At 33.4% G+C, this 26,254-nt stretch overlaps 1 protein-coding gene across 16 annotated transcripts in view; it reads right to left on the bottom strand.

Annotated features, from left to right (window-relative positions):
• The window catches only part of DLG2 (discs large MAGUK scaffold protein 2), a 2,077,851-nt gene that overhangs the window by 1,473,772 nt on the left and 577,825 nt on the right, over positions 1-26,254 (bottom strand). The gene's annotated exons all lie outside the window — the stretch shown is intronic.

The following is a 26,254-nucleotide window of genomic DNA, read 5'->3' as shown; positions in this document are numbered from 1 at the left end:
GTGAAAATGTGACTCTCCATTTAGTGTTCTTTTTATTTTTCTCCACAGAGAACTATTTCATAAAATCATCAAATATATAGAATAAAATATCTTGAGATGTAATCTATCTAAGACTTTGACTCTACACAGAGACATAACTCAAATAAAAAACATAATCTTCCAAAACTGATGAAAACATTTGACTCCTCCTAGCAACCTACTTAAAATTAGATTAATAATGAAATGGAAGGAGTGAAAGAGCAAGTAAATATAGGTGAGAATAGTTTCTCGGACTTTAACTAGGTGTGTGACCTTAAATTACACTCCTTACATAATCTCTCCAGGCCTCAGTTTCTCCATATGTAAAATGACACGTTTGAGTCATATTATTCTTAAAGACTTGTCCTCTGTAAGAAATACTTGCCTTTAAGATAATTTCATATCCTTACAAGAACCCTCTATTTATACAAATTTTTCTACTACAGACAGGGAGTAGAGTTTTCTGGTTAACCAAATAACCTAGAAAACAAGACTATATCATGTATTCCCAATAGTTCAATTTATTCCTTCATCAAACATTTGCAACTATGACTATACTTTACTGCTCCACAGATAGGGAACATATATGAATTGTAAGGACATATATAAATTAGATACTTTCACTGATATCAAGAAAACCACAGCTTGATCAAGGAGTTATATAAACAGATTATTATAATACAAAACAATAGGTATTATAATTATATAGTTATTATGCTAAGCAATGAATTGTACTTACCACTAAAGTGGCAATGAAAATAGTGAAACATACATTTGCTGATTAAACAGAAACATCAGATACATCATTATGGATATGAAACACTGAAATACTATAGAAAGAAGAATATTCTGGTTAATAAAGAATTTAAGTTAATAAAAATCAAATGAGCATTTTCCCCCATAATTCTTTCTTGCTAAAGTGAGCATAAAAATAACAATAATTACGGGTTTTGGAGTCAGAAAAAACTTGGATTGAATTCTAGTTCTGCATTTAGAAGTTAAGTGGCCTTAGACAAATACCATCACCCTTATAGCCCGTAACATCATTTGTAAAATGTGGAGAATTGCTATAAGCAATAAATAAGGTCATTCATATAAAGTGACAAGCTCATAGAAGGTCTCATAAATATTAAGTATCTTCCACACTTTTTCAGTGTGGAAAAATTTAGTCTTTCATCTGCCTTCATAGATTGCATTTTTATGGAAGATTGTATTTTGCAAAAATAGCTGCAATATTTTCTATTCCACATGCGCTTATAGAATCTTTCCATCCCCTATTAAGAGGTAGGGTCTATGTCCCCTCCTCTTGGACTTGGGCCCCCCTTTGTGACATGGCTCAATTAATAGAGTATGATGAAAGTGATGCTACATCCCTTTCAAGACTTAGATGTAGCTTCTGCCTGGCTCACTCACTGTCTCAGAATATGTATCTTTGGACCCTGACAGACAACACAGAAGAATTTTAGATGCTGTGAAGAGACTGCATGGAGAAACCACATAAACTTAGAAAGAGCAAAGGAGACACAGCTAGGAAAAGAAATTCAACAACCATTTTCTGACTCTTGGATAAACAGTATGTTCAAAACCCTAAATGTTCTCATTGCTATTAATAGTCTAAGTCAAAGCACATAATAACAACAAGAAATAACCAGCTCTTGTCACCTGATAATTTGAAAATTATCACTGCAATTGTTTTAAATAATAAACAATGAGTACAAGTGAAAACCTGGCCAATAAAATCAAAATCTTCAATTAGAGAAGAAAAGAAATGCTCATAAGAAAAAAAGAGAATTTTGAAACAGAATTGTAAGTTTTCTATCCTAAGTTACTATATACCTTGTGGCTATTTTGTCAAGTTGTATTCACTACTGTTTTACAAATGCAATGAAAAATATAAACTAATGTGAAATACTAGGAGATAACATTTATGCAAACAGAAGTTAGGGAATATAGTGAATTAAGAAAAAAAATCCATGTTATTATGTTATTAAAAGCTTAAACATTACTAGAGTGGGTAATTTTTCTCCTAAAAAAACATTTTTGGTGGAGAATACACTAGAAGTTTATTTATTTGTAATGTTAGCCTTAAGCCTAAATTAGTTTTTATGTCAAAATCTGGCTTCTCCTCAGAAGACAGGACTCCAATATCAAGAAACATAGCTACCTGCAATAAAACAAATAAACAAGAAGAACATCAACAACAAGAGTGGATTGGGAGAAGTATTAAAATTACAAATTTAGGAGTTAGGCTTGAGTTTAAATTATGGCTTCATTCAATGCCATCTGCATAAATGCTTAACTTTTCTCAGACTTAATTTCCTGAATAAAACCAGTAAAATAACACCTTTATGCAAAGGATTCTTGTAAAGAGTAAGTGAAATGAGATATATACAGTTCTTAGCATAGAAAATAGTACATAGCACTTTCACTAGAAACTATACCAGTGCAGAATTCACCAGTGAAACCATATGATCCTTGGCTTTTTTCTGTTGGGAGTTTTTGATTACTAACTCAATCTCCTTACTTGAAAAGGTCTGTTCAGATTTTCTATTTCTTCATGAATCAGTCTTGGTAAGTTGTATGTTTCTAGGAAATTATCCATTTCTTCTAGGTTATCCAATTTGTTGGCATATAGTAGTCTCTCATGCTCTTTTGTATTGCTGTGGTATCAGTTGCCATGACTCCTCTTTCATTCCTGATATTAATTATTTGAGTCTTCTCTCTTTATTTCTACCAAACATTTAAAGACTTAAGGCCAATCCTTCTTAAACTCTTCCAAAAATTGAAGAGGAGGGAACACTCTCAGACTCGTTTTACAAGGCCAGCATTATCCTGATTGAAAAGCCAGATAAAGACACTGAGAGAAAAAAATAAACCTATAGTCCAATATCCTTAATGAGTATAGATGCAAAAATCATCACAAAATACTAGCAAACAGAATTCAACAGCACACTAAAAGGATCATACACCATGATCAAGAGAAATTTATGCAAGAATGGTTCAGCATATGCAAATCAATCAATGTGATATACCACATTAATATAATGAAAGATAAGAATCATATAATCATCTCAATAGATGGAGGAAGAGCATTTGGAAAAATTCACTTCCTACCATAATATAAACACTCAAAGAATTGGGTATGGAAAGAATATACCTCAACATAATAAAGGTCATATATGAGAAACCCACAACTAACATCATAATGAATGGTAAAAGTTTGAAACCATTTCCTCAAAGATCAGGAAAAAGACAAGGGTGCTCACTCTCACCACTCCTCTTCAACATGGTACTGGAAGTCTTGAGCCAGAGCGATCAGATAAGAAAAAGGTATAAAAGGCATCCAAATTGAAAAAGAAGTAAAATTATCTTTGTTTGCAGTTGATGTGATCTTATATAGTGGAAATCCTAAAGATTTCATCAAAAAACTGTTAGAACTAATAAGCAAATTCAGTAAAGTTATAGGATACAAAAACAATATATAGAAATCAGTTGAATTTCTATACATTAACAACAAAATATATGAAAAAGAAACAAAGAAAACAACCCCAGGTATTTATCCAAAGAAAATGCATACACTAACTTGAAATGATACATGCACACACATGTTCACTGCAGCATTATTTACAATAGCCAAGATATGGAAACAACCTAAGTGTCCACTGACAAATGAACAGATAAAGAAAATGTGGTTTATACATACAATGCAATATTAGTCAGCCATTAAAAGAATGAAATCTTGACATTTGCAACAACAAAGATGGACATTGAGAGTATTATACTAAGTGAAATAAGTCAGAGAAAGACAAATACCATATATGTGGAATCTAAAAACAACAACAATAACAATAACAACCAAGCTCATAGATACAGAGAACAGATTGGAGGTTGCTAGAGGCAGGGGTTTGGGGGTAGGAGAAACGGGTGAAGGGAGTCAAAAGGTATAAATTTCCAGTCATAAAATAAATAAGTCTAAAGGCTATAATGTATAGCATAACAGCTATAGTTAATAATACTGTATGGTATATCTGAAAGTTGTTAAGAAAGTAAATCTTAAAAGTTCTCATCACAAGAAAAAAATTTTTGTAACTATGTATGGTGATGGATGTTAGCTAGACTTATTGACTTAATCGTTTTGCAATATACACAAATATCAAATTATTATGTAGTACACCTAAAACTAATATAATGTAAGTTAATTATATCTCAATTAAGAAAATACCATTCACAATATCATAAAAAACAATAAAATAATTAGAAATAAATTTACTCAAGGAGATGAAAGATCTATACAGTAAAAACTATACAACTCTGATGAAAGAAATAGAAGGCAGAAATAAATGGAAAGATATCCTGTGTTCATGGATAGGAAGAATTAATATTGTTAAAATATCCATACTATCCAAATCAATCTACAGATTCAGTGCAGTCCCTATCAAAATTCCAATGACATTTTTTCCAGAAATAGAAAAAACATTCCTAATATTTATAAGGGACCACAAAAGACCCTGAAGAGTTAAGGCAATCCTGAAAAATAAGACCAAAGCTGGTCTTCAAAGTTATGGGAATCAAAGGGTATAGTACTGGCATAAAAACAGAGACATAGACCAATGGAACAGAATCAACAGCCCAGAAATAAACAATAACCCTTGCATATATGGACAATAACTATTTGACAAGGCAGCCAAGAATACTCAATAGGAAAAGGATAGCCTCTTCTGTAAATGGTGCTGGGAAAACTGGATAACCACATGCAGAAAAATAAAATTGGACCCCAATCTTATATGTCTCACAAAAATTAACTTAAAATGATTAGAGAGTTAAACATAAGACCTGAAACCATAAAACTTCTAGAAGAAAAATATGGAAAGAGATCCTTGACATTGGTCTTGGCAATGATTTTTTGGACATGACACCCAAAGCACAAGTGATAAAAGCAAATATTAATAACAACAAACAAAAAACTTCTACACAACAAAAGAAATAATCAACAAAATGAAAACACAACTTTCAGAATGGGAAAAATTATTTTCAAATCATATACCTGATAAGGGGTTAATATCTAAAATATATAAAGAACTCATATAATTCAATAGCAAAAAATAAATAAATGAATAAATAATTTATTACAAAATGGGCAGGAGAACTGAATAGACATTTTTCAAAAAAATAAGAAAAATACTAGTAGCCAACAGGTACATAAAAGGTACTCAATATCACTAATCATCAAGGAAGTAAAAATCAAAAGCACAGTGAGATATCACCTTACACCTGTTAGAATGGCTACCATAAAAAAAGACAATAAGTATTGGGGGGAGTGTGGAGAAAAGGGAACACTTGTGCACTGTTGGTGGGAATATAAATTGGTATAGCCATTATGAAAAACAATATGGAGGTTCCTCAAAAAATTAAAAGTGTAACTACCATATGATCCAGCAATTCCACTTCTGGGTATATATCCAAAGGAAAGAAAACAGGATATTGATGAGACAGCTGCACTCCTGTGTTCATTGCAGTATTATTCACAATATTCAAAACATGGGAAAAAAAGAAGTGTCCATCAATGGATGAATGAAAAAAGGTGTGAGATACACACACACACACACACACACACACACACACACACACAGAGTGGAATATTATTCAGCCATTAGAAAGAAGGAAATCCTGTAATTTGCAGCAACATGGATGGACCATGAGGGCATTATGCTAAGTGTAATAAGTCAGGCAGAGAAAGACAAACACTGTATGATATCACTTCTGTATGGAATCTAAAAGCCAAACTCATAGAAACAAAGAGTAGAAAGGTGATTATCAGGAGCTGGGAGGGTGGGAGAAATAGAGACACTTTGGTTAAAGTGTACAAACACGCACTTATAAGACAAATAAGTTTTGGGGCTCTGATGTACAGCACGGTGATTAACAATGCTGTATTTTACACTTGACAGTTGCTAAGAGAGTAAATCTTAAATGTTCTCACCACAAAAAAGAAATAGCAATTAGTGAAGTCATGCTGGTGTTAGCCAATACCACAGTAGTAATAACTTTGCAATATATGTGTATAAAATAAACAGACTGTACACCTTTAGCTTACACAATGTTATATATGTCATGTACATCTAAATAAAGTTGGGGGGTTAGGGGAGGGGGGAAGTAAAAAAAAACAAACAACAATCAAAGATGACCAAATATTTAAGTAAAACATAAGGACAAGATAAACTAACAGAATAAAAAATACTTAAGGAAGCAGAGATAACTCAGGAGTAAAAAAACAATAAAAACTAATCAGAATTTTAAAAATTATCTAATTAGTATCCTCATAGAAGATAGTACATCCACAAACAGCATAGATTGCTATGAAAAAGGAAAAACTCAGAGTGCAAGACAGAGCCTTTCCCGTAGTGGACAACAATCCAAACAATTGGTATGATTTTACTGCTAATGATGCCTGAAGCAGAAGGAATTTTTTCTAAACTACCAGCTACAAAGAATTAATTTTGATCAATCACAGAAACAACATTGAACTATCTTTCTATTTTCTCTGTTGAAAATGACAGTACTAAATTATTGTCCTATGAAAAGAGTATCAAAAAGTAAACAGCTAAAAGTTGTTTAAAGTATATTGAGGTGTGTCATACAGTTAATTAATGAAAATTTTGCATTTCCCTGACCTTGGCTTTTTAAAACTTGTAATGTGTTGTATTTCTTTTCTCACTCTAAATAAAATTTTACTCTTAGGGAAAAAAAAAGAAAGAAAGAAACTATGCCAGTGCATCAAATAGATGATAAGAAAAAACATGTTTCTAGCTTCACCTGTGATATCTTAATTCAATCCCTCTCTCCAGTACTCTACTATAGGGGGAGAATTAACATGCAGTCCTTTTCCCCCATATTTGTGGTTCTACCCATGGGTAAGGGAGAGATTTCTACCCAGACATTAGTAGTGCAGTACTTATTTACCTCTTTATTTCTTTGGTTTTATAGCTTAGATCCCCGTAAGAGGAAAATAGGCAAGTAAAAGGATTCATACTCAAAAGCCCTATCTTAAGCTCTAATACCTGTTGGCTCCATATACCTCTCTTGGTGCACCACAGTCCTGTACTGATTCCATAATCAGCATTCTCTGTCTTTGTCTGGGGTACTCTATGCTGCTGGAGAAAATCTAATGAATGAAACTCAAATGAATTCAAGGATTCATTAGTAACTGCACCAGCTTTATGCTCCCCAACCTCAGTGGGGCCTCCACCACTGACAAAGCATCCTGACTCTTCTACTTCAGGGTTTCTCCTATATTTCTCAGAAGATGAGCTTCACTCCTTGAAGTTAGAAGGCAACTTCCTGCTTCCACACCTACACACCTATCCATACCTATGCTTGTACTTAAATCCTTCCTTCTGGATTCAGAAGACTATTATCTCTGTTCCTCCTTAAAGTCAGTTAAAACTTTTGTGTTTTGAAAATTGATTTTTTTTTTTTTTTAGCCTCTAGTCAAAATAACAGTGTTAAAGAACACTGGCAATGCTTAGGGAAACCACCAATAAGATTGAAAATAACTGAAATGAACATTTGTCAAATTTACAAAAGTAGTAAATGCCAAAGTCATGTGTAAATTGACACTGTTCTTCAGACTGGCATATTTAAAAGTGTGTCCTTTTGTGACACGGTCCATTTTGTCTCTGAAAATTCTTCATTATTTACCACACACACATTCATTTACTATTTTACAGGTCAATAAATTTCATTTTCTAAAAACATTGTTCTATTTGTGGTTATAAAATTTAAGTTTATATCACAGTCCAATATTTAATTTTTAATTATAGAAGACCACCTAATAAAAAACATATTTCTTTCATTGAGAGATTAAACTGTGTTATTTTTTTTAAAAAAGCCACCTCTACTTGCTGTGGCAAGTTGCTGTTTTAAAAAGAAGCAATCCTAAATCAACTATCCACCTTTCATAGTTTAGAGCATTAATTACTTGATCTCAAAACATATGTAAGAAGATGTCTTTAATTCATAGGGTGGTGAGATACCATGCTTGAGAAAAGGGTGGAAAGAATACAATTTACAGATTTTGGAAAAATTTAGGTCTCTAGCTTCAATAAACTTTCCCAGGTAAGTGTATGAAGCTCACAATGCAGAGCTTGGTACCTAGTACTAAAGAGCTATACTAAATAGCTAGCTATTTTTCTTCTATGTCAAGAATTTTTTCTCCAATTTTGACCAAATGTTATATGGAACTCTGTACCATGAATTTATCTCTTACTAATCTTAAATTCAAAACTCTTTTCACTTTATGGTAACTTACCTCATAGAAATAATAGTATGGAATATCAATATTATTTTCTTTGATTCTATGAAATGAACTAGAATTATGAATTGAGAGCAGCACTGAAACAATATAGTATTGCAATGGAATAATTAAACTTTATGATTTAAAAAACTAGTTTATTATAATAAAGTAATTTTAAATAATAAAAAAGTTTAAAAAAAACTATAGGTTAAAAAAAAAAACTATAGGTAAAGTGTCATTGTTAAATCCCCATGTTGTTCTTACTGAAATTAATTCAGGATTATGTCATATAATAATTATATTGTCATTGATTTCTATTCTTAATAGCCAAAACTCTAGAAGCTAGGAATATATAACTTGTGTAAATTTTTTCTTTGGCACCTATTTCATTATCAGTCTCAGGCAGTAAGTTTCACTCAGGACAGCAATCTATCAAAAAATGTGTGTTGAACATTTAGTGTGTTATTGTACTTTTTTACCTCAATCTCTTAACAGTTCTCTCCTTTCTTCACCTCCTGTTCTTCAGCCTCACAGAGATAGATATCCAGTGCCTTAATCTCTTCACTTTCGCTCACTTTACAGGCCCCTTTTGATCTTTTTCTTCTTTATCTGGCTTGAACCTAATGGCTTTTCATTTGAACTATTGTCTCACAAATATCTTTGATTCATTTTACTTCAAAGTGTATCTGCTCAGCACAGCCCATACCCCCAGATCAATGCTGTAGCTGGTTTTTCCACCCAGATGCTGAAGCTCTGTGAGAAAGGAAATCACCCATTTCTGCTAATAGTAAATTCTACATAGCCTTAGTTTTAATAATCAGTTGGATACTGTCTTTGTCAGTCTGCTCTCTCATTTCACTCAAAAAATTTTTCTAAATCATTACCATTTTCCTCTAAGCCCTTGATTACCATACTCCCTCATTTTGACAGGCTAGACAGTCCTCTCTCTCATGGAGGAAATTGGAAGCTATTAGCTGTGTTCTCTCTGCACGTACATACCACATCCAGACCTGGAAAGCTAGCCCACAGTCATAGCCAGCCTCACCCTACTCCCTTCCCTACTCTCTTCAATTCTCCTCTGCCATCTATATTCGTGGTTGGCAAACTATAGCCCATGAGTGAAATCTGGCTTGCTGCCTTATTTTGCAAATAAAATTTTATTGAAAATACCATGCCTATTTGTTTACATATTGTCTATGGCTGCTTTTATTTTATAATGACAGAGTTGAGTCGTTTCTGCAGAGACCACATGGCCTGCAAAACTTAAAATATTTATTATCTAGCACTTTACAGAAAGTTTGCTGCCCTCTGATTTATATAGTCAACATCTTCCTCTGCTTGGATCTTTGTATTTAGCCTAAAAATATGGCCATCTCTTTTCCAGTCTATAAGTGTTTGCTTGGGGTTGGGGGCATGGGGGTGTGTGGGCATTGGCTCAAACTCTCTACAGTTATATACCAATTTCTCTCTTCCCTTCCTAAAGGAACAAAGAACGTTCAGGAAGAATGCCACATTCTCTTCCTTAAGGTTGCTTTTTATTTGTTCCTTTGCCCTGTAATCTGACTTTTGCCCATACTACCTTTTTGAAATTAATCACACAAAATTAATGATGACCTCCTACCTGTCAATCTTAAAGAAAAAAAATTTAGCTTTAATTAACCCATCTTTAGGTACCCTTGCCTTAAAATTCTGTAATCCAATGTTCTTAACAAAGAGTACTTATCAGGATCATCTCTACAGGTTTCCACACCTGTACTGGCCACAAACCAGAATTAAACTTTACTGCATTTTATTGCCTCTCAGATAAGGGATTAATAGTACTATTCCAATTGGAGAAAAAGTAATCAAGTAACTGGAACAAAATACTGTGGTAAATAAGAGAAGAATACCTAGTCTAGGTATCTGTCAATACATAATCTCTACCCTCACCATACAGGATGCAAACAAACACTTGCCCTTGCAGAATATGTCCACCCTGACCACTCTTCCTTTTCTTAGTTACGATCATCTGTTAACTAATAAAAAAGCCAAAGGAAGTCTAGGACAACTTGGAGTACAAGATTTTTTTCCCCATTATCTCCTGGAATGAGGAATAACAACCATATAAGGAACAAAAAGCCTTCATTTTTCTTTAAAAAAAAATTGACATTCCCATAGATTAATGCCACAAATGTATTTGGCAGAGATGTGAAATACCCTTCCAGGGATGTAGATAATTAATCAAAATGTTCACTTCTCATGATGGTTGGTCCAGGATATGCACATAGAAATTAAATCTCTATACCAATAACACATGCACACTTATTTAATATGTAATTTCCATATTCCTCAAGCTGAAATGAGAGAAAGTACAGTGAAAAAAACATGTTCTGCTTTCTTTTAAGGTGGGAACGTAGATAACCAGTAGGAAATTGAGATTATTAATCAAAATTTTTACTTCTCATAATTATGGCTGCCACAGAATATGCACATAGAAATTTTCTATTAAAGTCGCCATGAAAATAAACAAGGACACATAGATATACAAAATCACTGATGATATCAATCAACAATTTACATCTAGTTAGGAGGAAAATATTCTTTTTAAAGGTTCTATATGGTGAGAATAGATTAAATGTCTCTATCTGACATATGTGTTGATTTTTAAAACAGAACAAAATCAGATAGAACAGTAGCAGAAAGACACATATTTCAGCTTCTACTCTGCATCCCTACCAAAGATGCATGGATCTGTGCCTCTAAGTAAACCACGAATCTCACAGAGGAAAATTCTTTCTTATTAGACCGGAGTTATCCCTTTCTCATACCTCTGCCTTCCAGTCCTTCATCCCGCAAAATCATAATTTTATTGGGATACTTTAATATGTATATTTATACTCTGATGATCCAAGCAAGTAAACTTAAGACATACAAATTGAAGGAATACAATTAATAAGGTAGATTTAATAAATAAAAATAAATTTTTTATCCCACAGAAAATATCCCTCCTTTTAACATATTCTCAAACTATACTAAATTTTTATCACTTATTACACCACAAAAATCAGTATACTTTAAAATGTAAAACTCATAAAGACAATATTCCCTGACCACAGTAATTAAAAAGTGGAAATTAAGAATATATAGGGATAAAACTAAACAATCTTAGCCTTTATGAAATTAAGAAAAAATTTTGCAACATTATTAAAAAACTGTAACTTTGATGACAGAAGGTAACTAGACTTATCATGGTGATTATTTTGTAATGTATAGAAATATCAAATCACTATGTTGCATACCAGGAACTACCATTGTATTGTAGGACAATTATACTTCAAAAACAAACAAACTAACAAACAAACTTATAGAAAAAGAGATCAGATTTATGGTTACCAGAGGTGGGGAGTGGGGTGTACAGGGAACTGGATGAAGGCAGTCAAAAGGTACAAACTTCATAAAATGAATAAGTACCAGGGTAGTAATGTACAAAATGATAAATATAATTAACACTGCTGTATGTTATATAGAGAGTCATCAAGAGAGTAAATCCTAAGAGCTCTCATCACAAGGAAAAAATATTCTATTTCTTTAATTTTGCATCTATAATAGATGGTGGATGTTCACCACACTTATTGTGGTAATCATACATGTTGGATATAAGTCAAATCAATATACTCTACACTTTAAACTTAAACAATGTTGTACGCCAATTATATCTCAATAAAAATGGAAGAAAAAATACTGTATAATAGGAAATAAAATTATTATCCCAGACCATTTAGAAAATCATAAAAGTGGGAATGTAATATACAACCTTTATGGAATTCTTTTAAACATATTCAGAGATAAGTTAATAGGCTTAGATGATTATATTTTTAATGAAAATAAGTTGTCTTCGTATTAAAATGTTAGAAAAAGTCAGTAGAAATAAAATGAAATGAAAAGAAGGCAACACTAAAAAGAAAATCAGAAATTAATTAATACAAACAGAAAACTGATAGAGAAATAAAATACTTGGTTCTTAGAAAACACAATAAAATTGTTAAAAATATGGCAAATCTAATCAAGACAAAAAGAGAGATATGTTTTGGTACTAAGAAGAAGAATATAACCACAAATACAAAAATGATACATAAAAAAGAATTGTGCATGTGTTACTCTCCCTGTAAATATAAAGTAACAGCCATAAACATAAAGCAGATATTTTGTCACAAGATTAAAGACTTGTATTTGAATGCAAACTATATTGTGCACTAATTACATATCTTAAAAATTTCCCTAACTGCTGTGAGCCATGTTTGCTTCATCTATAAAATGGGAATTTAAACTCTCTAGAATACAAGTGTTTTGAGAAGTGCTGCTTATATCATTGTCATCATTGCTGTCATGACCTCCTCATCCTCACTATTAATATTCAGTTTTTGATTAATGCTTGATATGTGCCTAAACAAGTTAAAATTTAAAAGATGATTTTCTATTCTAATCAATACTTTAATCACTATATAACAACCAGGCCCAGAACAGACCACTTACTTTATTATTTATTTATCCACTGAACTTCAAGTTATCAGCAACATTCATTACATCTGAGAATACAAAATTTTACTGATGTATCCTCAGGGAGGGAATCTTGTCCAACTGATAAGACCTGTAATGGTTGATTATACTTAATAATTAATGTGGTGTTTTTAGAGTTACATAATTGTCATTCAATAAAGACACAGGCATCAAATTTATGAGAAAACCAAGAATAAAACTGACATGCAAAAAAAGTCAGGAATATATTTTCTCACTTTTCTTAGTAAACCTGAAGGTCTCATATAAACCTACAAGATTCTGAAAACAAGAAGAGTTGCTGTGCTTTTAAGTTCATAAATCTTAGAATGAGATAAACAGAAAACCATTAAAATAGGATCTCTCATATTTATATATGTCCCTAGATTTTTATTTCAGGTTTTTATTTTGCGGGATTTGGGCCTCTCACTGTTGTGGCCTCTCCCATTGCGGAGCACAGGCTCCGGACGTGCAGGCCTAGCAGCCATGGCTCACGGGCCCAGCCGCTCCGCAGCATGTGGGATCCTCCCGGACTGGGGCACGAACCCGTATCCCCTGCATCAACAGGCAGACTCTCAACCACTGTGCCATCAGGGAAGCCCTCCTTCACGTTTTAATGTAGGTTATTACTGTCACAGCTAAATTAAGTGAAAAGTAAATTTCCAACTCCTGACATTCTCTTGTTTTAGACCAAAATAACAATTACTAGTTTAAAACTTGTGTAATGGAGTCCATCCGAGCAAAAACAGGTCATTTTGTAGCATAACTGCAAAATGCCAAAAACATAATATGGTTGACCCTTGAACAAAAGGAGGATTGGGGTGCTAACCCTCCACGCAGTGCAAAAAGGGGACTAAGGGTGGTCACTCTCCACACAGCTGAAAATCCATGTATAATTTATAGTCAGTCCTCTGCATATGCGGTTCCTCCATGTCTGGGGCTCCTCATATCCACGTTTGAGTCCACAGATTCAACCAACCACAGATTGGGTAATGCTATAATATTAAAGATTGGAAAAAATGTGCCTATAAGTGGACCCATGCAGTTCAAACTGGTGTTGTTCAAAGGTCAACTGTAAAGCAAAAAGCTCACAAAACAAAAAACTGGTAACTCTACCTATCTTCTTGGATTAATCTATTTAAAAATTATACACACCTTAAGTTCATTAACACGGTAAATATTTATAGCACACAAAAGAATCCAGAGATTAAAATAGTCTTTTACACTCAAGGAACTCACTGTAGGTGAGTTCAGAGGAAGGCAGCAAAGGTAAACAATTACAAAACTATATGATAGAAGTATATCTCTATACCGACTCTATCTTATGTTAGAGATACACTAATAATCCTAGTAATTTATTGAGCATCAACACAAGTTGCTAGGCTCTTTATCTATACTATTTTACAGCCTCTCTAGACCTCTGTGTGTTAAGAATTACCATGCCCATTTTACAAAGATAGAATTGAAGTTTATAGAGTTTGGGCTGGTAAACTGGTAAATGTCTGATTAATGTTCTCATTAAATTTAGATATTTGAGGAATTACCTTTTGAAGTGAAAAAAGAATGTAAGCTTCTAAATCTTGCCATGTCTTAGCTTCTTCATCTGAAAGTTGTCAGTAATTAAACTGGCATCATTAATTTCACTAAGTTTTGGGGAAGATCAAATGTGATAATTTATGAGAAAGTTACTGAAAAGTAGATAAAGGTAAGCCATTTATAAAATGAGATACAGGATTACAGAGATGAAGTTCTGCCCAGGCTTTAGAATCTAGGCCAAGCAACCAAAGAACCAGGAGCTAGTACAGGATGGGAAATGGACCTGAAACAATTTCATTTATGTAAAACAGTTTAAACATTACAGTCTTTGCTAAACAACCTCAAGGTAAATGGATTTGAAACTATTTTTCTATTTGATCTATGTAATTTTTTCTCTGAATTCAATCAGCAAAGACAAGGAAATTACATAATGTAGGCCCCCAAAGCAAATTTTCCCTCCATAATACATTCCTGAAGCCCAAAGGAAATGAGTAATTGCCTTGACTCCTCATTGCATTTTGTCTATACAGCCACCATCTGCCTTTAAACACGCAGAAAGAATAGTGTCACTTGTAGTAAAATAAAATCATCTAAGAGCTTTATAAGTGCTTTTTTTTTTGTCTCTTCTTATTGTTACCCTCTCCATACGTTGACTTAAGTTCCCTGAACCTAATCTCCTTGGAACTCTGTCCTTCCTGCAAACATTTCATTCTAAGTTTTGTTTTAGGCTTCCTTAACATATTGTCATAAATTAGGTCTCTCAAAATGTCTGCAGAGGGACCTAGAGTTATTCTTTCCATGCAGCAGGAGCATTCTGTCAAAACAAATTATACACCAGAAACTAGAGTAATAAGAAAAATTAGACAGTAAAATATTACACTGATTAAAAAATAATACTTATTCAGTTCCATTGTCATTAGTTTGAAAACCACCACAGAACTCACGTGCATGCCACTTTTAATTATTCTGTCCTAGAATTTAGTCCATATTTAGTTGTGAATGAATAACCATTGAGAAACATTTTTTTAACATCTTTATTGGAGTATAATTACTTTACAATGGTATGTAAAGCAATTTATATTGCTCCCTCCCTCCATATCTCCTCCCTCTTGTGTCTCCCTCTCACCCTCCCTATCCCACCCCTCTAGGTGGTCACAAAGCACCAAGCTAATCTCCCTGTGCTATGTAGCTGCTTCCCACTAGCTATCTACTTTACTTTTGGTAGTGTATATATGTCCATGCCACTCTCTCACTTCGTCCCAGTTTACCCTTCCCCCTCCCCATGTCCTCAAGTACATTCTCTACGTCTGCGTCTTTATTCTTGTCCTGTCCCTACGTTCTTCAGAACCATTTTTTTTTCTTTTTTTAAGGTTCCATATATATGTGTTAGCATATGGTATTTGTTTTTATTTTTCTGACTTACTTCACTCTGTATGACAGACTCTAGGTCCATCCATCTCAATACAAATAACTCAATTTTGTCTCTTTTTATGGCTGAGTAATATTCCATTGTATATATGTGCCACATCTTCTTTATCCATTCATCTGTCAATGGACACTTAGGTTGCTTCCATGTCCTGGCTATTGTAAACAGTGCTGCAATGAACATTGTGATATATGTCTCTTTTTGAATTATGGTTTTCTCAGGGTATATGCCCAGTAGTGGGACTGCTGGGTCGTATGGTAGTTCTATTTTTAGTTTTTTAAGGAACCTCCTTACGGTTCTCCATAGTGACTGTATCAATTTACATTCCCACCAACAGTGCAGGAGGGTTCCCTTTTCTCCACACCCTCTCTAGCATTTACTGTTTGTAGATTTTTTGATGATGGCCATTCTGACTGGTGTGAGATGACACCCCATTGTAGTTTTGATTTGCACTTCTCTAATGATTAGTGATGTTGAGCATCCTTTCATGTGTATGTTGGCAATCTGTATATCTTCTTTGGAGAAATGTCTGTTTAGGTGTTCTGCCCATTTTTGGATTGGGCTGTTTGTATTTTTGATATTGAGCTGCATGAGCTGCTTGTATATTTTGGAGATTAAGCCTTTGTCAGATGCTTCGTTTGCAAATATTTTCTCCCATTTTGACGGTTGCCTTTTCATCTTGTTTATGGTATCCTTTGCTGTGCAAAAGCTTTTAAGTTTCATTAGGTCGCATTTGTTTATTTTTGTTTTTATTTCCATTTCTCAGGAGGTGCGTCAAAAAGGATATTGCTGTGATTTATGGCATAGAGTGTTCTGCCTATGTTTTCTCTAAGAGTTTTATAGTGTCTGGCCTTCATTTAGGTCTTTAATCCATTTTGAGTGTATTTTTGTATAACTAAAAATAAATGCATTCTGTAATTGTTGACAGATATTTCACTGTGTATAGAAAACACACACACCCACTATACCATGACAGTGCCAAATCTTTTGTGCATTTAAGTATATATGAAGTACTGGTAAATTCGTTTAACACAAAGGACAATAAACAAATTTCTTCCTAGTCATGCTTTAATTCAGATATACAATACTGTTGACATCTGGCCCCAGGCTAGATGACTAGAACAGTTATCATAAAGAAGAGTTGTTAGAGTTTAGCTTTCCTCAGTGAAATGTTAGAATCACAAATGCCTAATGGAGTTTCACATATGAATAGAAGGTAATAACTGTAATTGAGGCCAGTCCACTGTGATACAAAATAATAACAATGTAAGGAATTTAGTTCCCCTAAATAAGGAAAACTATAAAACTTAATTGAAGGACACAAAATACGTAGAGATATATCATGTTCTTATATAATGTCACTTTAATACAATTAAGATGTTCATCATCACCAATTTAACATATAAAGTTAATGCAATTCTAGCCAGAATTGCAAAAATATTGGACAAAATCATTCTAAAATTCATTAGAAGAATAACTGGTAATTGCAGAGGAATTCTGTAAAAGTAGACAAGGAAGAGGGCTTTGCCCATTTCGATATTAAATCTCACTCCAAAGCTACCTTACTTAACTAGTATGGAACAAAAGTATATCCATGGAACAAAATTTAGAAATAGTTCCAAATGTAGATTGGGATTCAATGTATGATCAAGGTGAATTCCACCTTAGAAGGGAAAAGATGATTTATTCAATAAAGGTTTTAGACACAAATGGCTATCTATTTGCTATAGACAAAATTAGATACCCACTTCACACTTTACTCAGAAATATATTTCAGGTGATTTAGTGGTCTAAATGTAAATAATAAGACAATAAAGATTTTGGAATAAATACCTGAAGATATTTTTATAACCTTGATGGCACAGAAGACTTTCTTAAACATAATTAGAATCCAGAAGCCAAAAGGAAAAATAAAATTTACATATTTGAGTACATAAAAGTTATATTTTTCTGAGTTTAAAAGAAAAGGCAACAAAAAAAAAAGTCAAAGTACAAATAAACTGAAAGGAGCTACTTAGCAAACTTACAGTAACCAAAAGGATCTAAAATAGGAAGAGTCCCGCAAATTGCTAAGAACAGGACAAATTAGAAAAGAACACTTCAGAAAAACAGACAAAGGATATGAACAGAAATTCGGTAGTAAAGAAATTGCAAATCCCAACCTCAATTATAAAGCAAGAAACGTAAATTAAAATACTATGATACTATTTTTCACACTTAAAAAAATTGAAAACATTATCAATACCTAGTATTCTGAGACATGTGTAGAAATGAAAACCTTCATAGAGCTCTGATGGGAAACACAAAATTGTTAAAGTCTTATTGAAGGACGATCTGATAGCATCTTTTAATATTTAAAACAAGTACACTGACCTTGCAGTTACACTCCTAGGAATCTGCTTCATGAAATATTTGACTGTAAGCACAGAGCTGTGATTCTAAGAATGTTTAATATGATATTGTTCCTAATAGCAAAGCATTATAAATAACATAAATGTTCATTAATAGAGAAATGGCTGAATAAATTGCAGTTCATCCATATAAAATAATGGGTAGCTATAACTAAAAGAAAGCAGTAGAACTAATGACTTAAAAAGAAGCCTATGACATAATAAACATATAAACAAAAAGTTACAGAATAGCAAATCTAGTGTGATTTAATTTTTTTTGCCAAGAGTATATTTAGTAAAAGAACTAGGACATAAAACTGTATAGAATTTGAATACACATGTGATATATACATATATTAAAAATAATTTTGTTAATAGATTAATACTAGTAACATCAGAGTATTGAGTTATTTGCCATATATTTGTTTTTCTTTATTCTTTATCAAGAATCAGGAGACTACAATGTAATATAAAGGTATTAATATTTACTCCTCTAATAGGGGCAGCAAATACATTAGTATTTGCTAAAAGGTTTTTAAATGATCAGAATTGTGGAGGGGCAGTGTATGAAAGTACAAAGCAATTAGTTGTACGAGTTCCAGTTTATTAGAGAAATACACATTTACTAGGAAAAGAAGCTTGGTGGCCGCTGGGCCTGCGCATCTGGAGCCTGTGCTCTGCAACGGGAGAGGCCACGGCAGTGAGGGGCCCACGTACCACAAAAAAAAAAAAAAAAAAAAAAAAAAGGAAAAGAAGCTTGGGATCACTGGAATTCACCAAGTCACCACTAATTTTTTAACAAGTCCAAGACAATTTGGGGGTAGCTCTATACTTAGGAAACATCTGCTGTGAAAGGCCATGGCTAAGGCCAGAACCCTTATAATGTCTGTCAGAGTTACAGACAAACTGAAGATGTATGAATCAGTGCCCATTCAATATTGCAGGTAAACAATGCAGGGCTTACCATGTGTCCACATTTCTTCATTGGCGATCACAAGACAGAAACATAAAAAGGAATGCTCTAACCACCCAACAGAATTTTAGTCTGCATGGCAATATGAAAGTAGTCTGTTAAAATTGTTAAGAGACCTAAACAGAATATTGAGCAGAGTTCCCTGTGCTATATAGTAGGTTGGTTATCTATTTTAAATACTTGTTGGTTATCTATTTTAAATACAGTAGTGTGTATATGTCAGTCCCAAACTCCCAATTTACCCCTCCCCTCTATCTTTCCCCTTTGGTAACCATAAGTTTGTTTTCGAAGTCGGTGAGTCTGTTTTGTAAATAAGTTCATTTGTATGATTTTTTTAAAGATTCTGCATGTAAGCAATAGTATATATGTCTTTCTCTGTCTGACTTACTTCACTTAGTATGATAATCTCCAGGTCCATCCATGTTGCTGCAAATGGCATTATTTCATTATTTTTAATGGCTGAGTAGTATTTCATTGTATATATGTACCACATCTTCTTTATCCATTCATCTGTCAATGGACATTTAGGTTGATTTCATGTCTTGGCTATTGTAAACAGCACTGCAATGAACTTTGGGGTGCATGTACCATTTCAAACCATGGTTTTATCTGGATATATGCTCAGGAACGGGATTGCTGGGTCATACAGTAGCTCTATTCTTAGTATTTTAAGGAACCTCCATATTATTCTCCGTAGTGGCTGTTCCAACTTACATTCCCACGAACAGTGTAGGAGGGTTCTCTTTTCTCCACACCCTCTCCAGCATTTATTGTTTGTAGGTGTTTTTGTTTGTTTGTTTTTGTTTTTTTGTTTTTTGCAGTACGCAGGCCTCTCACTGTTGTGGCCTCTTCCATTGCGGAGCACAGGCTCTGGACGTGCAGGCTCAGCGGCCATGGCTCACAGGCCCAGCCGCTCTGCGGCATGTGGGATCCTCCCAGACCAGGGCACAAACCCGTGTCCCCTGCATCGGCAGGCAGACTCGCAACCACTGCACCACCAGGGAAGCCCTGTAGGTGTTTTGATGATGGCCATTGTGACTGGTGTGAGGTGATATCTATTGTAGTTTTGATTTGCATTTCTCTAATAATTAGTGATGTTGAGCATCTTTTCATGTGCCTCTTGGCTATCTGTACAACTTCTTTGGAAAAATGTCTACTTAGGTCTTCTGTCCATTTTCTGATCAGGTTGTTTGTTTTTTTTTGACATTGAGCCACATGGGGTGTTTGTATATTTTGGAGATTAATACCTTGTTGGTTGCATTATTTGCAAATACTTTCTCCCATTCTCTGGGTTGTCTTTTTACTTTGTTTATGGTTTCCTTTGCTGTACAAAAGCTTTTGAGTAACACAACATTGTTTTTCAACTATACTGCAATATAATATAAAAGTTTAAAAAAATAACTTGCATTCAATATTGTGGTATTACTATTAAGGGCGAGTGAACATTTAAAAAAAAGAGAGACGTAAACAAAATATAATTGTCCAAATATGAGTTTCAGAGACAGGGCTAGAAAATATCAGAAAGGACAGTCAACTTACAATATTTATTAGGCTCCTTCCGTATGTGAGGCACTGGGCTGTTGATGTGTATTTATTTTCTCATTTGATCCTCTTTAAAGATGCACTTATTGGTGGCTCAGAGAGGTTAAAGGGTTCTTAGTTTGTTTGCATACTCATTTGGTTTTTTTGCATTGGTTCATTAAGTTGGTAACTGGAGGATATTGTATTTCTTTGTTTTGATTTTGAATTACTACAGATTATTGACTCTTTTACCCAGTTAACTCAGTAGTTTCATAGTGTATTACTTTGCTTTTCTTGGCATTTCTAGTTTTCTATGGTGTCACCAACTAATAATGCTAAGTTTCCTACTATTTTATTTAAAAGTTATACTGCTTATGACATTATTATGTCTTACTGCATTAGTTGGAATCATCTAAGTAATACTAGTAGTAGGGGTAGTGGTCAACTTATTTTTTTCTGATTTTATTGTTAATGCTCTGAAAGTTTTATAGCTAATTCTATTTGCTGTTGTGAACAAGTCTCTATCAGTGAAAAAGTCTCTTTTAATCCTATTTTATATCACATTTAAAAAAATCATAAATGGCTCTTTAACTTTTTTAATGTACTTGAATGTATAGTTATTTCTCCTTTCTTATTCCTAATATTATATATTTTAATTTTCTTAATAAGATTTGCTAGTACTTTTAAATTGGATGCATTTTTCCAAGAAATTTATCAATTTTACTATATTTATATTTTATGATGTACTATTGGTTGTTTATTTTCTCTTATATTAATTTCACCTTATATTGATATTTATTAATTTTTCTCATATTTCATTTTTACTTACTGTTATTCCTTTTCCTTTTTAGTTTGTTGGACTTCCTTCTATTTTCAATTTTTATTTTTTAACAATAAAAGTGTTTACATCTATAATTTTCTCTGAATGCAGCTTTAGATCTACACATAACTTCCTATGTAAAGTGTTACCCTTTTTGATTTCTGGGTAATCTATAATTTCAGATTTGTATCTTTCTTTTTTACATAAAATGGCTATTTTAAAAAGCGTCATTTCATTTACAAATGGTTGAGCCTTTTTGTTTATATATTTCCTCATTTGGGGCTTTTCATTATTTTGTTTTCTTTGTTTTGCTTTTTTCCCTTTGGCCTTGAAATCAAATTGATCAGATACTAATATTGCCTCATCTGCTTTCATTTAGTTTGCTATTACCTGATATGTATTCGCCTACACTTTTGTTAGGGAGAGAATACTCTGTCATTTTGTTTTAGGTGTGTTTATTTGTAAACAGTACAAATAGGTGAATTTTATTTTTTAGACCAATCTTAGAGCCTATCCTTCCATAGCATACTCAAGCCACTCACATTAATTTTGATAACATTTATGATGGCTTTATTTTTCTCATATTATATTTACTTGTTTTATATTTGTTTTTTATCCTTTCCTTTTTCTGCTTCCTTGCTTTTGTTAGAGTCTTCTTCTCAACTATTCCTTCCATTCTCCATAATAGTCCAGGAATTGTACCATACCTCTCACTCACCTATAGGCGATCTTTCCTCTTTTAATAGTCATACTAAACTTGTGATCACTTTGGGTAGTATAGTCATTTTCGCAATGTTGATTCTTCCAATCCAAGAACATGGTATATTTTTCCATCTGTTTGTATCATCTTTAATTTCTTTCATCAGTGTCTTATAGTTTTCTGCATACAGGGCTTTTGTCTCCCTAGGTAGGTTTATTCCTAGGTATTTTATTCTTTTTGTTGCAATGGTAAATGGGAGTGTTTCCTTAATTTCTCTTTCTGAGTTTTCATTGTTAGTGTATAGGAATGCAAGAGATTTCTGTGCATTAATTTTGTATCCTACTACTTTACCAAATTCATTGATTATCTCTAGTAGTTTTCTGGTCTTCTATGTATAATAGGAACTTCTAGGTAGAGTATCGTGTCATGGGCAAACAGTGACAGTTTTACTTCTTTTCCGATTTGGATTCCTTTTATTTCTTTTTCTTCTCTGATTGCCGTGGCTAGGACTTCCAAAACTATGTTAAATAATAGTGCCAAGAGTGGACATCCTTGTCTTGTTCCTGATCTTAGAGGAAGTGCTTTCTGTTTTTCACCACTGAGAATGACGTTTGCTGTGGGTTTGTCATATATGGCCTTTATTATGTTGAGGTAGGTTCTCTCTATGCCCACTTTCTGGAGAGTTTTTATATTAAATGGGTGTTGAATTTTGTCAAAAGCTTTTTTTTCTGCATCTTTTGAGATGATCGTATGGTTTTTATCTTTCAGTTTGTTAATATGGTGTATCACATTGATTGATTTGTGTATACTGAAGAATCCTTGCATTCCTGGAATAAACCCCACTTGATAATGGTGTGTGATCCTTTTAATGTGCTGTTGGATTCTGTTTGCTAGTGTTTTATTGAGGATCTTTGCATCTATGTTCATCAGTGATATTGGCCTGTAATTTTCTTTTTTTGTGACATCTTTGTTGGGTTTTGGTATCAGGGTGATGGTGGTCTCATAGAATGAGTTTGGGAGTAAATATTTGCAAATGAAGCAACTGACAAAGGACTAATCTCCCAAATATACAAGCAGCTCATGCAGCTCAATATTAAAAAAACAAAGAGCCCAATCCAAAAATGGGCAGAAGACCTAAATAGACATTTCCCCAAAATAGACGTACAGATTGCCAACAAACACATGAAAAGGTGCTCAACATCACTAATCATTAGAGAAATGCAAATCAAAACCACAATGGGTTATCACCTCGCACCTGTCAGAATGGTCCACATCAAAAAATCTACAAACAATAAATGCTGGAGAGGGTGTGATGAAAAGGCAACCATCTTGCACTGTTGGTGGGAATGTAAATTAATACAGCCACTGTATTAAGGAACCACATGGAGGTTCCTTAAAAAACTAAAAATAGAACTACCATATGACCCACCAATGCCACTACTGGGCATATACATTGAGAAGACCATAATTCCAAAAGATACGTGTACCACAATGTTCATTAGAGTACTATTTACAATAGCCAGGACATGGAAGCAACATAAATGTCCACCGATATATGAATGGATAAAGAAGATGTTGCACATGTATACAATGGAGTATTACTCTGCCATAAAAAGGAACAAAATTGAGTTATTTGTAATGAGGTGGATGGACCCAGAGTCTGTCATACAGAGTGAAGTAAGTCAGAAAGAGAAAAATAAATACCAGATGCAAAAGCACATACATGGAATCTTAAAAAAATGGTACTGAAGAACCTAGTCCAGGGCAGGAATCAAGATGCAGATGTAGAGAACAGACATGAGGACACGAGGGGGAAGGGGAAGCTGGGACGAAGTGAGAGAGTAACATTGACATATATATACTACCAAATGTAAAATGGCTGGCTAGCGGGAAGCTGCTGCATAGCACAGGGAGATCAGCTCGATGCTTTTTGATAACCTAGAGGGGTGGGAATGGAAGGGTGGGAGGGAGGGGATATGGGGATATATGTATACATATAGCTGATTTACTTTGTTGTACAGCAGAAACTAACACAACATTATAAAGCAATTACACTCCAATAAAGATATATAAAAAAATAACCTGTAGTCACAAACAAAAAAAAAATAACCAGACTTCTCCACCAACTGATTACTAGTCCTTCATTCCCTTCACTACTCAACTCTTATTTCACTAAAATAATTTTGAATTGGAGTCTCTGTCTATATTTTAACTTCTGAGAAATACTTGAAGCAAACCTTCTTGAAGCTATACATATTTCTGAAAATAAAATGTGATTTCAGCAATTCTTATTGTTTTAGGAAATGCTTTCAAGTTTATCAATGTTGAAATAAAGCCTAACTTTCTCACCAGTGTTTATTCATTTTTATTCCAACAGTAATAATCCAAGTGACTGCATAAAAGAATCTTCCAGACAATATCCTTTCAAACCTTTCAGCCCATCACTCATTTTCACCCAAACATTTTCTGTTTGTTTGCCTGCCATGTTTTATGCAGTTTATTGAGTATTTCCCTCAACTATGTAGAGAAGCATTATACATAATTTTCACAAAGCCAACATTGCATCTTCCAAATTATGAGTTCTATAAAAAGAAAATCATTTGAAATATCTTGTTTGAAAGATGAATATTTGGCAAATAAGAATGTAATCTTAAAGCAATCCTCAATGATTGTCTGCTTGATGCTCAGATTATGTATTATTTCTCTGGAATATTACAATCTTTCTATTTTTTCTTCTTTATCATTAAATAAGTGAAAGAATGTTCATTCAAAACTTCAACAATATTTTAAAGAGGCATGAAATAATAATACACATTTCATCAGAGTCACTAGTTATCCATTTAAATGATTAAAAAGAAATTATACTCCACCATTTCTAATTTTAACCACCTCCGTGGATGTGTGCTTAAAATGAGTTTAGAGAAAATAAGGATGAAAGAAAAACTGGATGAAGACTACACAGTGAAACAGTCAGAAGGAGGCAGCCTCTGCTTACTTTAGTTCAGAGATTGATGGGTGGTAGAGAGGCCTCAACAGCCTACTCAGGTGCAAATTCCTCACAAGGCTATTTCTAATGCCTTAAGAGCATCTGGCATCACATGCCCCCCCCCACCCCGCCAATATGCCAATAACTGAGAAAAGAAAGCTTTCTAAATTTCACACATTGCATGCCAAATGGAAAGCAAATCATACTCAATCTTGCAAAATGCAAAACAACAAAAAGAATTAAATATTATTTATGTGTGTTTTGGTATACAAATTCCCCAAAAGGTAAACAGTAACTGGGTTGCGAATAAAATTATAAAGTAAACAAACAATTGAGGTTATCTATTTTATTACTGTAAAGAAATCCAGGTCCTTTAAATTTTAATATTTTCAAATGAGGGAGGCAATTTTCTCATTCAAAGATTTCATTTGAAGACTCTGCTCAAACTACAGAGAATATCCCTTGAAAATCATCCACAGTCAGAGACTTCACTAAGCAAATACAGGCTGGCATGTGCTCCTTATTACATTTCAAATATATCCTAGAAAAAACTTCATACCAGCATCTGGGAAGGGTTAAAGTGTAGAAAATAATTTTGTAAAACAGAGAACTTCACCTCTTTGCCAAATGACTACAATATTGCTTGTTTTTTGTGGTTACTGTCCTCAAATCCAGTGGCAACCAAGACTTAGCCTTTAAGGGACTCATAGTAGAGTAAAAAAGTCCTCCAGTGAGCTCCATGTAGACACATAACTGATTGACCTTGGAAAAGTCATTTAATCACTCTGAGTTTCAGTTCTTAAATGTCTAATATAGAAATAGAGGAAAACCATTTGAAGTATTTTATTTGAAGGATGAATACATGGCAAATAAGAATGCAAGTGTACAGCAATGCTCAATGCATATCTGATGCTTAGATGATGTATTATTTCACTGTAATATAAGAATCTTTCCATTTTTTTCTTTATTAATAGATAAGTGAAAGGATTTTTTCTCAAAAAATCAAACTTATCTTACAGTGGTAAGAAACTAATTCTCATTTTATCAGAGGTTTTACT

Source organism: Kogia breviceps, chromosome 7, assembly GCF_026419965.1.
Source record: "Kogia breviceps isolate mKogBre1 chromosome 7, mKogBre1 haplotype 1, whole genome shotgun sequence".
Taxonomy (NCBI): domain Eukaryota; kingdom Metazoa; phylum Chordata; class Mammalia; order Artiodactyla; family Physeteridae; genus Kogia; species Kogia breviceps.
This window is presented reverse-complemented; position numbering and strand designations above follow the sequence as displayed.